The 13,481-nt window shown below is 41.1% G+C and overlaps 1 protein-coding gene and 1 non-coding gene across 2 annotated transcripts in view; both read right to left on the reverse strand.

Moving 5' to 3' along the window:
* The window catches only part of Sesn (Sestrin), a 126,459-nt gene that overhangs the window by 33,851 nt on the left and 79,127 nt on the right, over positions 1–13,481 (reverse strand). The window lies entirely within an intron of this gene.
* Positions 644–716, reverse strand: TRNAA-AGC (transfer RNA alanine (anticodon AGC)). The gene has a single exon. It is a non-coding gene; the product is annotated as a tRNA-Ala (tRNA).

Raw genomic sequence — 13,481 nt, forward strand, 5'->3', positions numbered from 1 at the left:
TGAAATACCGAGCGGTACCTATTATTATAATATAAAATGTATAACTTATTGTGTTGTGAGGAGGAAAAGGGGGGAAAAGAGGTGAGGTAAATGTATCGAATAGGAAAATGCGGGCTTCTCAGGATTGAAAACGCGAATACAGCGATTTACATTTCAAATTTGTCATTTGAATTTATTTTAATTGGTTCTATAAAGCGCCAACGTCTCATGACACATGTAACACGTGTATGTTTGCATACACGTGTATAAAATTGTCGTATATATTCATAGACACATGGTATGCACGTATAGGTATAGGAAATACTTAAGCGTACCTTATAATACACTCTAGCTCTGCATTCTCCGTATAAATGTGTATAAATATACATACGACGAGAATTCTCAATGCGACTAACCCGATGACTCACGGGTCAACGTCTCTCAACGTTTACCTATACGTATAACGTACGTTATCGTGCCGCAAGCTCGGGACGGTTTTCTTTTCACCGACCTCGTAATTTCCGTTTATTATTTCTTCATTTCACTTTTGTTGTCAACTTTTTCTTATTTTTCTTAGTTGTTTTTTTTTTTTTTTTGTTTTTCCTTCTTGCCAAATCTATTCTCTTCCCGTGATTAATTGAAATGAAAATGAAAAAAGTGAAACTGGAGGCGCCGGGTATCGATCCCGGTACCTCTCGCATGCTAAGCGAGCGCTCTACCATCTGAGCTACGCCCCCGGTGTTACGCGTCATGTGAAAACTGCTCGTTTATCAATTTTCACTGCTCGGAAAAATTTTTAGAAGAAAACTCGGACTTTAACGAACCTTGGGAATAATTTTTTTACCATTGTTAGTATTAATAATACTAAAGGGTCGTTGTTACGAGGCGGTGAAAGATTCAAGAATTAACTTTACCGCTAATGAATAATTTCTGCATCGATGTGTCTAAATCGGGATTGCGATTTCGAAATATTTTATATAGGTTACGGTATAACATTATCGAATTACGTAAGTCGCGCTCACGAGGCCGATACAATAATTTATTCATATGCGGTTATAAATACACGAGTTAGTTTCTGCACTCCAGGGTGCAGCGGCACTATGCAATAATCAAATGGTTACGCATATTATAGTTTTCTCGTCCGTCGCGTGCGGAAGCTTGTAATTTGTATGTTGTTTCGAAACTCTGATTCAGCAGTCGATAAATAGATCGTGAACAATGATTTTTCGTTGGTGTTTGTTATAAAAAAAATAAATAAAAATTAATACAGCAAAAATGTACACATAAATAATTACACAAGCATGCGAATAAGTGCTGCGATTTGTGTACGATTATCGCAAAACAACAGGACGCACGTTTGTTACCTAATTGTTAACCTTTGCGCGGATGTAACGTTTTCCTGTACAATTGCTTCAAAGAGTCACAAAGTGATATGAATTATATTTACGCAAACTTGAAACGATGCGTATCGATTCTTCGGGAGCAATACGTATGCACATGTAGGTACGTGTAATGTATATGGTAAGGTATATGGGGTAAGTGAATTGTAGCTGCAGTGATTCATTGAGAGTTGCGACAAATCTGTGTCACGCCGTTTATTAGTCACCTTGCGATTAGTGGAGTAGAATCGATGAGAATGCAGGGAATAATTAGCGATATGAAAAGAGACGACACAAGGCAGCGGAAAGAAATTTATAAACCGGTTGCTCTGATTGTACGCCTACCCAGTTATTACAAATTAATCGTTCGAAGACAATCGAGCAGCCTGCAGCCGAAAAATATGATCGTTGATAGTTCTGTTTGTCTCGCGTATATAAATAGTCGATATTTGAGCGTATAATAATTTGACTATAACGAGATATGTTGTATAGATAAGGAAGTAGGAGAGTGGAACGAGCGCGAAAGATAACTCGACACAGTTTGGAAACAGAGAATAATAAGTAAATGAATAAATAATATACTAAAACTAAGATTATAACGACAGTCGCTACGATGACGACCCAGGCGCAAAACTAAGACGCGACATAAACGAAAAATAAAGAAAGATAAAGAAAGAAAAAGGAAAACAATCCCAAAGACGTTAATTAAAAGTTTCGTCTACCCCACTGCATCGAATCGACGTATGAGGTACGCCGATCAATGATACCTGTTATAAAATCTAGCACCGGTTTCCCACGTTTTGCAAAGCGCGGGGGTATTGCAACAAAGAGAACGAAAGGGTGTGAAGGAAAATCTCGGTCGTATCGAACGAGCATCGATTGACACTATATAATTTCACAGACGCGCCTATTCGCCACTCGCACATAACGAATGTTCAGAATCACGAGGGGTTACGGTATGAAATTATACCGAGTGTCAAAAGAATTCTATATTCGACTCGAAAGAGGGATAATACGATGAGAATGAATAAACGGTGGGGGTGAAAATATAGAAAGATTAAGAAATAGACGGATCAGAATATCGATTATTCAAAGAATCGAAAATTTCATTCATAAAATTCAAAAATGTAGAAAGTCGAAGCATGGAGTGGTAAAAAAAAACATAGAAAAAGGTCAGAATATGTATAGAATGTAAAAAATGTAGAATCGTCAGAATTCGTCTCGATAGTATAAAATTGTACGCAGACTCTGGATTTTCCTGTTCTGTGTTTCATCCACCTTTTTTTTTTTTTTTTTTATTTCGTTCATCACCTCTGCCGATGAAAAAATATTGTGCCAATAATTCGAGTATACGAGAGTCGAGACATACGCGTGCATGTGTATGCGATAAAAAGAAAATTCAATATAAAGCAAATTTCATGAAACATTTTTCATATATTTCCCCCCCTCCTTTCCCCCTCTCCGTCAATAACAGGGGTTTGAAAGGCCCGCACGAAAATTTTTCAGGACTAGTCGACTCGAGTCGAATGATGAAGATGAGGAGGAAAAACGCAAACAATAGAGAGCCCGGGGTCGTTGCGCGTTACCGTGGCGTTTTATCGGTCGTAAAACGAGTCGGTTTCGCCGATTGAGCCGCGACGTGGTTTCTGTGTAGGTTAGGTATGGTATACCTGAGCAGGCGCGTACATTTGGTCGAGAGTCTTTACAGCCCGGCGAAAATTCTGTTTAACCAAAATAGTAAATTCACGTCGTAAAAATGTCAGTCCGACGGTGACAATGGATCCCGTTTCCCGTATAACCAGCCCCTTCTTTTTTACCCACCCTGTTACCATTATTATTATTACCATAGTTATTAACATCATCGTCCTTGTACACGTAGAAGCGCATAGATGCGAAAGGAAAAAAAGATTTCACTCTCACAATCGGTGCGATCCGGTATTTTGCTGCTTGCGCGGATATAAGGAAAAATAAATGAATATCTAATTAGATTCTTTGGGAAGTTCATTTTCATTTCTTATAACCGAGAACATTGCGGGACGCGTTTCTTCGGTTTGTCGTAAAAAATAAAAATAAAATATTACATACATATACATATAATCAAGTACTCGATAACAACGAAAACTGAAAATATCTCTCGGCCTGTTTCTTCAACCGATACCTATATAATAAATTTCAACCACTTTTCCCGAAATATGTCGAATGAATCCAGCCTCGAATCGTAGTTAATCCCGGAAGTATCCTGCGGACGTTTACACACTCGATCGGATTAACAACAGAAACATGTTCATCAATTATTTCCACTGCACGGAAAAATGTCTCTATGACGATATGGTATTTGGATAGAAAAATGAAAATAAATAAATAAATAAATAGATGAATAAAAAAGATGCTTCGTCCGGATGGAGTATGACAGTAATCCGTTCTCACATACGCGGTTGTTGAACTTTTCAACGTCGAGTTTGCAGTTGAAGATCTGGTTACATTATACAGAGTGGGACGTCAAACGGTGACATTTTTTTTTTTTTTTTTTTCTAAATAAAAGCGAGTCCGCGGGGCAGAACGCGCGCAATAAGAGCGATGGTTACGGCATTACGACAAGTATGTTACAGAGGTGTACACGGACGGATGAGGGACAAACGGAGCGTCGACAAATGGGTCAGCAGGTCGAATATCCCGGTCGAGCATGTCTCCCGTGGAACAATGGGCATGGAAGAGGAGGAACTGGTACATGTTGCGTGTCGGGTGTACGGCTCTGCTAGACGCGACGCATAATGTAGCAAGAAAGTGTTCGACTGCACAGAAAGAGAAATGAACGCGGTGCCTGCAGGCAAACAGCTGCTCATTTTTTTATTTTTTTTTTACGCGGGTTATTACGCAACAAAACCATAAAGAATGAAAATAAACGGAGAAGACGAAAGATTATGTAGGAAGCAGAAGAAGAAGGAGGAGGAGGAGGAGGAGGAGGAGGAGGAGGAGGAGGAGGAGGAGGAGGAGGAGGAGGAAGAAGCGAGCAAAAAGAAAGAAAGAAAAAAAAAAAAAATTGCACCACTTATCTCTGCATCGGCGACAGCAGCCACAAGGGAAATCTGATTCTCCGATAAATTTATCGTTCACAAATGTTCCTACATTTCTCCGTACGCACGTGATTGAAGGTACGTAGAGATGAAAGAAGAGTTACGGGTTTAAACGAGTTTCCGGTTATTATATTTCTACCGCCAAAACAAGTATACGGGTAACCACCTGCCGAATTCGCGAGATATGAATTGACTGTAAGATGTATTTGTCGAATCTGGTTCAATCCGTACGAATTTCACCTTGCACATCTCTTTACGATTCTGAAAACTCGATACGATCAGACTCTGCGTGCGTTTTCAAAAATAAGAAAAAATAAACGTGTTTTACCATTTCACTACTGCGATTTCGTTATTTCTGCGTAACGTGAAAAGGTGTTGGAGCGTTTTTGTTCAGAATTTCGTATAGAACGGGACTGTCAAACCGTCTTTTCCGATTGACACACGCGAACTTCGATATTTCGGGATACGTGCGTCAACGTCGAAATCGATCAGGGTAGCTCTTAAGACCAAGTCTTAGAAAGCTCGATCCAACCGGTAGGAAAGATCGAGCCACCCGTTACCGCAATGACGCATAAAAATAGTAAAATGTCCGTCGTGTCGGTGCGTGGAGGCAGAAATAGGAACCCCTACGGATGATCGCGCGGTCCTGATCCTTGAAAAGGGTGGGGCATACCTACGTACGTACAAGGTATACAGGTAAGGTACGCGAGAGAAAGGCGGGTATGAGGCATAAAGAAGCAGGTATAATATATAAAGCTAGCTGTCCGAATGACCAAATTCGCCGCATCTGACGACAACATTTAAATAAAACCTTTGTGCCGTGACCTAGATATCGCGGTGATCCTTGGTTCGTGAATCCGGTTCCGTATTGTACGCGACGAATGCCTGTAAGGAGGGTATTAGAATAAGACGAAGTAGAGGGGGAAAAAAGACGAGATGGAAATAAAAGAAATTAATGTAGGTACTTTCCCGGCAGGTTTTTCGTGCTTCCACTCTTTTGTGCGTATGCCTGTGCAGACAAGGAATTGCTGCACGTGCGCAGTTCTCAAATCGGCACAATGAACCCGAGAAAATATATCTCCACCTTTCGAGCCGATTACCAATCTCGAATCTTCTTACCAACGAATTACACGATACGATTTATCACTTCGGTTAGATATACAAATCGGTCCGAGTGATTAAACTGCAACGGATTGTGTAAAAGCGTGTAACATGATTTCTATGAAAAACGTTCAATTTTCTACAATTTATATACATATGTATGAATTTATTTCCGAAGACCTTGGGAGCGTAATTTCGCCAATCGTGAAATCCTTAATTACCGAATGATAAGTAGAAATGTATTGCCAGGCTTTGATGCACGGATTGTGTTACTATTTATGGATCGAAACGTCATCTATACTTTGCAAAAGTAATCCGATGCCGGAAATTTGGATGCCGCACGCCTGCATGTATCCTACGCACGGTATGTACATTCACAGGTTGTACACGAGCTTTTCTAATCGTAAAATATTTCAATTTATTCGAACGCTAAAAGCTGTGCGTAAACAATTCAATATTCATGATGAATCGTGTAGGTCACACGCGCTCACACACCGCACCCGTACACACACGTATACTACACTCCATAAGTGTGGATATAGCGTGTGCATATCGCGACAGCGAAAAAGTATAGTTTATGTAACTTTTCGCCAACGACACGTGTAAAATGAAAGAAAGAAAGAAAGAAAGAGAGAGAGAGAGAGAGAGAGAAAGATTGCGTATATATCACCAAAGCAATATCGGCAAATGTAGAAATGAACAGAAAACAGACGGATACTTAAAAACAAAATTGATAGATATAAAAATATAAAAAAATAAGAGCAAAATAAAAATATTCACGTACAGCAGACAGGGTAACGCTGACGACGAGATACACGGAGCACTGGCTTGCAGAGAATAAAGTCCTGTGCGCAAGACGCGCTTCAACTCGGCGATGTGCGCGTACCCTTCGGTTCAACTGGAAGAACTCCTGCAATAACCGTGCCAGAGCTTTTGTCCGAACCTCAGGTAAAACGAAATAACTGCGAGCGTGCCTTGCCAAGTGAAGGGCGGCGGGGTCGCGGTCAATGAAGAACGACCGGAGATAAGCAGGACGACCATTTCGTCCAATAGTTACGAAGAGAAGCGTGACGAGGAAGTAGTTTCGACGATTCCGGTACTCGAAGCCACCCCAGCTCACTGGAGCTTCGTGTTCGGCACACCCGAGAAGTCGTTGAAGACGACGAAGCAATACAGGCAGTCCACGAGCGGCGATATCAAGGTCATAACCAGCCATTTGCCTTGAAGCGGAGACTTGACGGAGCGCAGAGTGACCTCGACTAGAGATGGTCCAGGTCAGTTTGCCCGCGAGAATGACCCCAAGATTACGGACCGAATCCGAAAACGAAACAGGAACGCCGCCGAGGAGAACTTGAGGAACTGACGCCAAGTCTAGCCAGGAGATGTACAGGCACGCTTCCGAAGATGATTGCCAGAGTTTTGGTGGCATTCGGACGGACACCGCGACTCGCAGACCAACGTAGAACAGACCGAGCATCCTCGCTAATCCTGGCAATTGCTTCATCGAGGCTATCCGGGGGACAGTGGAGATATATCTGCAGGTAGTCCGCGTAGATCGGGTGGTCAGAGTGTCGCAGTGACGTGGAAACGTTGTTCGTGAACAGGGTGAAGAGGAGCGGACCGAGGACGGATCCTTGAGGGACTACCAGATCCAGCTGGGCCCACACAGACGACGCCACATCAGGTACGGCAACTCCTTGGGTCCTACCCTCAAGATAAGGCGACACCCACCGAAGGGGAATGCTGAGAGAGAAAGGGAGAAAGAGAGAGATGAAGGAGGAAAAGGAAGAGAGGGAAGGAGACGAAGAGGGAGAAAGGCATTGAAGGCATTATTCAAGAATGTCTCGGAGCGGTGCACCCCCTGAGGACAACTCCGGTACGCAATGAACGGTGTACTCTCCGTGACATATGTATGTGAAAAAGAAAATGAATAAACAAAATATATAATAAATTTGTACTACATATATTCTTACCGTCTATGAAGTTTAAGCTATCAAACTCATACTACTCTACCAAAATCCGAAATAGAAAATAGAGGATATGAAAAAATATGAAGTAAGGCACGAGTGCTTCCGATGTAACTGTAAGAATTTCTCAGGCTGTCTAGATAAATTCGCAACTTTGACTTGATGGTATCTAGAGAAGATGACTCCCGAGTAGAGGTGAGCAAGGAGTTCCACATGTTACAAGCAGACACCAGAAACGATTCATTGAATACAGCTGTGCGATGCAAGGGAACGAGCAAATCTTTTACGTTACTTCTGGTAGCCCGCTGGCGTAATGCTGACAACAATACTAATTGGTCAGAAATGTAGCTAAGACATTGAAGAAACAAAATATTAAAAAGAAATGTCCCCAACAGGTGTTTGCGTGTATCCGCTAAAGGGAGTCAGCCAAGCGTTCGCTAAAACGGGCTACTATGTTCAGATTTACGCAGATTTAGCTTGAGTTCCAAACCCGCTGTCAAATCACAATAAACTAATGAACAATAGTTAAAGCGAGGTAGAATTATTGAGTTTACCAACGAGGAACGTAAGCGACTCGGTATAACTTCTTTCTTAGAAACGCACTCTTCGCGAGATAGTTCAGACCGATTTAATGTATTGTTAATTACGACCTCCAAGTTTTTGACCTGGGTGACGCAGGGAATAACGGTCACGACTGACCCAAATTAGAGGAACAATCGATGACTGGATTAATCCGCGATAACGAGCACAGCTAATTGTGAATGCCTTCGTCTTGGAAGTGTCGAGTAAGAGCATTTTCCTTACCAACCAGCCGGAGATCGTTGCAACGTCCTCGTTAACTTTCTCCACAACCTGAGGAAGCTCGTGCGGATAACAGTGCAAGTAAATCAGAAGTTCATTCATTTTGATGTAAGTAGAGTCCGCAAAAAGCATTCCGTAGTAACTGTGTTCAGATAAAAGTAACCGTCTCCAAAAGGTACAAGATGCGACGTTATTCCAGCTAACCAATCCGAGGTACTTTGATGTCGTTACGTTCAAACGTTTCAGCCAAAAGTTTATATAGGATTTCCAGTGATTATTTCTGAGGCAAGCCAACTTCGTTGGAATTGGTTATCCCGATATTCCCAAGTTTCCGTCACATTAACTTTTGGTTGTTGAACCCTCTAAACTTTGACACGAAGTATTTATTTTTAGCAGCGAGGATGATAACCTTGACACGATTGCGCAACGACTCATACCTGTCTCTGACGAGCTGCGATCTGGTTATACGAACAGCTTTGTACAGTGTATCCCTCTTCCTCACAACTGTCTTAATACCGTCGTCGTCCAGCCAAGGAGCAGGAGGACGCCAAAGATAAGGAGAGAAAGAGAGAGAAAGACGTAATGTAGGTATAATATTCCTTAGTTACATTCCTTAGTTGCGCAGCTGTAGGTTAAAGGAGAAAATTTAAAAAATAGCATGTGGTAAAATTTCCCAAAAATTTGCCGCATTGGTGGTCTTCAGCAGTGCTGCTTAGTTTGTTTGTTTCTCTTTTTTTCCCTTGGGTGTAACGAAACACCGAAAACCGTGGCGTCCCTCCCCAAACGCAAGCGCGGTGCGAATATCCTTTCGGCTTCGAAAATCAAGTTCCAAGCGTTCCATACTTTTCTTCGTCACCGCTTTTGACAAGCGTATAATTGCAAGCGACCAGCACCGCATACATCAGACGTACGCACGTTCGAGACTTGTTTCTTACCCTGCACTCCGGGCATCTTCGGGGCCATTTTCCCCCGCCAAAACACCACGCCTGCCTGCCTGCACTCTACACAAACTTCGGCCATGTGCGCGACTAGAGTCGAGGACCTTTTTGGTCTTTCGTTACTCCCAGTGGGAGGCTGCTAGGAGAGGAATAGAAACGCCTCATCGTTTCGCTCACCAGGGGTTCGAAACTCTACTCTTCTAATGCTACAAGCCAAAGGCGCGAGAACTGTTTGAAACAACATTTGCAACAAAATTCCTTTCTTTGTTGCGAAAATGTCGATAAAATAACGGACATGAGTCAATTTCGAAAAATTACGCTTATTCCTAGTATTTATATAAATATGTAATAATCGAGAAGGAACATTTACGTACAATACATAATTAGTTTTATTCAACGCGAGGAATGACGAATGCAGTTTTGTTTTCTCCGAAAGATTTCGTTATCAGTCTCTCTCTCTCTCTCTCTCTCGTGATATGCTTAATTACACACGCTGCTTGTAGCGAGAGTTTGAGTGTCGATTATGCGCACGATACATTACGTCGGAATATCTAGCAGATACTACATTATTCGAGAATAATTTCATCGAAATAGTTAATTAACCTTGTTCGATAAGAATACTTTTCTTATCCTACCGCATGTAATACACGCTTTGTATAATTTTGACAATGACTTTCATCTAATTGTCGGGCAGTTTTTCACCGCGCTTGAAAAATCGACGAGCGCGTTAAAACGCTGTCTACGCAAAGAGAGAAGGAGAAAGAGAGAGAGAAGGAGAGGCTAATCACGAATCGAAAAGTCAGTCGAGAGTGAGTAAACGATGACTTACGACCCTGCGGTAAAATTCCAGCGGGTTAAACGCGATTGGCGTGCACGATGGGAGTCGAGGATTCGTAGCATTCGCCTAACCGCAGTCCTGCGTATCACTTCCAGCGAAAAGCATTCCGCGATAGCGTTAAACGCGGTTTGCGGCACAGTCGCAACGCGGTCGCGGCCTGAAGAAATTACGCCTGACGATCTTTTCTTCCGCAAGTTCATCGCGAGACGTCCGATACCTGCCGCCGGTACGAACCTCATACTCTGCGGTATTCGCGGTTCGAGTAGACGATGACGATCGTTCGAACCAGCGAACATCCTTATCCTCGTTCCGATATTTGACTAGACGAAAAACTTGATGATAAGAATTTCGGCGTTACGAGTATCGCGTGGTTTCGTACCTACAGATCGCACGTGCCTTTGACGATCCCTGTCTTCTTATATTATACTTTGTCTGCGTTTGCTTTACTTTCCTCGACATATTTACCCGGTATAAATATATACGCGACAACGATATGTGAGCTACGACGTGTCTACGTGCGTACAAATATATACATGCGCAGACTACGCGGCGTGTAAATTTATTTCTCAAAATTCTGAACAGAGTATCGTCCGATTGAAAAGCGAATGAAAAAACAACGTGAAATTATATTTTTCCTCGATGCTTATGACACCTCTCGGCAACGTGAGATTACGAATCTTTTCTCGGGACAAAGAACGGACTCTACGTTATTACTATCATTATACCGAAGGACTTTGAGACTGATAACGCAATTGCGGAATAATTCACGTGTGTGTTTAGGTACATATATACATATATACATATAAGAATTACGTTTAACTAGCGTATATAAAGTGAGTCAACCTTCAAAGTCCACAGGTTTAATTCGGTTGGTTTGTGAAAGTTTCTCTTTTTTTTTTGTCCTCTTCAGGAACACGTACAACTTATAATTAGATACGAATATTTTTAAATGCTTAAAAAATGCGACAAACGTTATAAATGCATACACATATGTATATATATATATGGGATATGTAAATACCTTGCGCTTATTTTCCGAAACAAATACAAAGTAATGTATTACGTAGGTAAGTGCATACATGTTATACATTATACCACAGTCGAGAGATTTCCAATTCGTGCAACTGTCGTTGGCTTAGATAATTTTTCCCGGCAGCTGTTGGCGACACTTCGACAATTCGGTAATGAAGTCCTCGCGTCGGCAAAAAGTCTCGTATCAAGAAGTCAATTATGTGTGTTATGCGTACATTATTACCTGGGCGGTTGTTTTATGGGCGATACCGAAACGATAATGGGCGGTAATACCAGAACAGTCAGTCACAGTGTCAATAATGTGCGTATCGACGCGGGATAAATTAAGCGACATTACGCGCATGTGCTCGTAATACGTACACGTATACGCGAAAACACATTTATTATATATCTGCACGTAATGCAACGCTACAGGATTTCCGAATTTTTTGATAGTGAAACTTAAAGTAAAGAAATGAAACATCGAGGAAACATCAAAGTTCCGAAGGTGCGAAAATGAGAAAATTTCAATATCCGAAACGTCGAAATTTTAAGTGATCAGTTTTTCAGTTTCGTGAATTTCTGACGCAATGAAATTTCACCACTTTGATCTTTCTTCGTTTCGGATTTCCGATATTTTTACTTTCGGAATCCTCGCAATTAAAATTCGATACCCCAACCCCGCCCCGTGTCGGTTGTAAGAAAATACTTAGCTTACATTGGACAGATGTACGAATGTTTTGTAAGTAACGTGCTGCACAGATGTATAATGCATATAGGCGATACGCGAAATTGACATCGATTTGGCGCCTAGTTACATTCATCGCGAATTCTATTTTCACGCGGATCGAAACTGTTACAAGGTTTTCGCCCTAATTTTCTATGCGCGAGCTGCGAAATGGAAATCGTTGATGAAAATTGAACGAATAAGATAAGAAAAGGAAAACAAGACCGTGCCCGTATTGACTGATTGTAAGTTGAAAGTAGAGGCGACTGGTGTGCGTGTTTCGTGTAAGACGGCTGAAGAATGTTGAATAATTATTCATTGATCCGAGTTGCGGTTTAAGGTCTGCCAATAAATTAACATCAATTTCCCTAATCAATTCTGCGTGAAAAAGGCAAACACCAATTTCACGTGGCGGGTGAAAATAAACAATATCGACGATGATCGCTACATGAACAATGACGGGAGTTCAACAACATATGAATAAATATCAATGAATATGAAATTGTCAAGCCGAATTCGTGAACTGGGAATTTCGATCAAAGATTTCATCTTTACGTAGGTATTTCATTTACACGACGCACCTGTTTTCTATCCCTATCATCGCGAACGAACTTCTTGATTGAAAATCTTGCGAGCACACGGTGGCGTATGAAGGTAAAACAGACGTAAGGAACAGTCTTTCGTTAAGTCGGACCGCGTTAAATGAGGAGAGAAAAAAAGTGATTCAAAAAACAGTGGGAACTTGTATAAGTATACAGTAGAAAACATCGTAGGTGTAATGATATTACCTTATTCTGCAGTATTGTTAATGTACGGAAGTTTACCAGACTATTCCACCTTCTAATTTTGGGAAGTAATGAGCGACGCTCGATGTATTTTTATACATAACCATAAAAAGCGTTATAATCGTCATCCTTACCTGAAACAAAGAAGAAAAAAAAATTCATAAACGTTACAATTAATGCCGTCGTAATAAACCCGGGGTTTATCTTTATTCTTTTTTTTTTTCAACACAATTATACATTATACTGCGGTTCGAAAATTTCTTTCGGAATTATTTGAGATTGCGCGAAATTTGTTCAAGCGATACGAAATAGCAGCAGCAGCAGCAGCAGCAGCGATGCGAGAGCGATCAATGAACGTTAAATAAAAATTATTATACAGTTTCGCAATAACCTTCGGCGCGAATTACGTAAATTGACCGCTACATACATAACTTGTTTACCGCGAGTTTCTGATCTTTAAAATAGTGCAAAGCCCTGCTATAAATACAAGTGAAATAACACGGTACACGATCGCACATAAAATACTTGTACATCCATCTACGTAAACGCGTGTAATACGATGACTGAATTCTCCGCATTTATCATGCAAAGTTTGATGATTTGTAAATGATTATAATAACGGAGAGGGATGCGCGACGCTGTTGCAACAAGACGATTATTATTAAGTTGTAAAATCTTGGCTCTCAAGGAAACAGGTTCTTTCTTTTTCAATTTTTCTTTTTTTATCAAACATTTTTACAACATCCGATTTTTTAACGTCTCTTTTATCGGTTGTTAAATCTCAGTTCGCACAAAGATTTCTTCTTCCTCGTTAGTTGTGTATTTATTTTTTTGCTTCCCCTATAAATATAAAAATAATCCATTAGAAGAACCGTGAATGC

This window comes from Neodiprion pinetum, chromosome 1, assembly GCF_021155775.2.
Source record: "Neodiprion pinetum isolate iyNeoPine1 chromosome 1, iyNeoPine1.2, whole genome shotgun sequence".
Classification (NCBI taxonomy): Eukaryota; Metazoa; Arthropoda; class Insecta; order Hymenoptera; family Diprionidae; genus Neodiprion; species Neodiprion pinetum.